Below are 2,089 nucleotides of genomic sequence, written 5' to 3' on the forward strand. Positions count from 1 at the left end.
ACTCCCCAACAGGTGTAGAAACACAAAAGGGTTCACAAAGTTTCTCAGGAAGAACATCAAACTTATTTGCAACATAAAGGGTTACAAAAGATAAACTTGCTCCTGGGTCTAGCAAAGCATAAACATCAAAAGTAAAGACTTTGATCATACCAGTGACAACGTCTAGAGAGTTCTCTTGCTCTTGGTGACTAGTGATCGTATAGAGGCAGTTTGCTCCTCCTCCAGTACCGAAAGTAGCTCCTCTAGGTGCAGCTCTGTCTGGTGGAGCAACTGATGAAGATTGGGCTCTATTGCCCTGATTTACACTACCTTGCATGTTCTAAGGACACTCCTTCATGAAGTGACCCTCTTGCTCACACTTGAAACAACATGTCTGGCCATCACGACACTTACCTGGGTGGATCCTACCACACTTAGTACGTGCAGGAGCCCAGTTACCTCCTTGTTCCACACTACCTTGAGACTAGGCAGGTCTAGCTCTGATGTTCTGTGAATTCTGGCCATTATACTCACCTTTGTTTCGGGGTGCAGGTGCACTAGCAGATGATGGATCATGTCCCTTTCGCTTTGCTGAAAGGATGAACGGTTCCACATTACCTTTCTGCTGCCCAGACTCATTCCCTGGTTTCGCTTTCTTACTTATGAACTCTTCCCTGTCCCTCAGCTTCTCTTCATCAACCTGCTGCATATAAACCATTAACCTTGATATGTCCATGTCACCTAACAACATCGTTGCCCTGCCCTCTTTGCTTGATAGACGGGCCAACCCAGCAACAAACAAACTCATTCTACTCCTCATGTCCTTAACTATTTCCGAAGCATAACGAGATAGTTGGGTGAACTTCAACCCATACTCATGCACACTTAGGAAATCCTGCTTAAGTGTAATTAAATTCCCGTAGCTTAGCCTCTTTCAATTCTTGGGGAAAGAAATGTCCCAAGAAAGATTCCTCAAAATAGGCCAATCTCGTAGGTGGTGCATCCTCAGCTCTACCTTCTTTCCACTGATCAAACCAAGTCCTAGCAACATTCTTCAGTTGATATGTAACTAGCTTAACTCTCCCAGTATCAGCAACATGCATCACATCGAACACCTTTTTCAGTTCCTCAATGAAGTTATTTGGATCCTCAGTAGTGCTTGAACCAGTGAAACTTGGAGGATTCATCCTCAAGAAGTCACGAATCCTTGAAGTGTCAGCCTCTTCTTGTCGAGCTCTTCTTTGCTGACCAACCTGGTTAGTCACAGCTTGACTCAGCATCTTAATTGCCTCTCTGAACTCAACATTAGTAACTTCCCCTTGAGGTTGCACTTCAGGATCATTTGGTAACCTCTGACAGCTCTTCATGGAGGCATGGTTATCTGAAAACATGCGCAAGCATGAATTAGAAGAAACTTTTTAGAGATCAACTCTAACACACGAAAATAGTGTGAAAGAAGTGAGATAGTTCCTAAATGTTGCAGCCTCCTAATTATAGATGTGGTGCGCTTCACACCGATAACTAGGACTCTACAGACACAACTTCATAGACTCCCTAGGACTTTTGAACTATATGCTCTGATACCAAGTTTTTCACGCCCCGAGCCTACACCCTGGGTAGGACTGGCACTCGAAGACCATTGCTGGCCTCAAGCGAACCCTTGGCCTGGCTTATTGACTCAGTGGAAGACTCTAAACAATAATACAATGATCAAATTGAACTTACTCAATAGCTTAGAATGTTTAAAAGTCAACATTCAACTTGGCCAAAATGGCAACTCAAGTCTTAACATATGAAATAACAATGTAAAAACATCCGACTACTAACTGTCTATGAAGCGTCTAAAATAAAGAGGGATGTCGGGACAGGACCCCCGATCATCCTAACATCTGAAAGACTAAAAAAAACAAATAAAGGAGTCCTCCGGAATGCAAGGAGGCTCACCAACAGACTCTGAAGGCTCAAGTTGGATCAACGAGGCGCTGGATGCTGATCCTGGTTACCTGCGTCTGCATCATAATAAGATGCAGGACAACTGGCATCAGTACATTGAATGTACGAGTATGCGAGTTGGAAAGCTAAAACAAGATCTAGGCTTGAAAGAATTCTG

This window comes from Solanum verrucosum, unplaced genomic scaffold (genome assembly GCF_900185275.1).
Source record: "Solanum verrucosum unplaced genomic scaffold, falcon-dt-bn FXZP01000296.1, whole genome shotgun sequence".
Classification (NCBI taxonomy): Eukaryota; Viridiplantae; Streptophyta; class Magnoliopsida; order Solanales; family Solanaceae; genus Solanum; species Solanum verrucosum.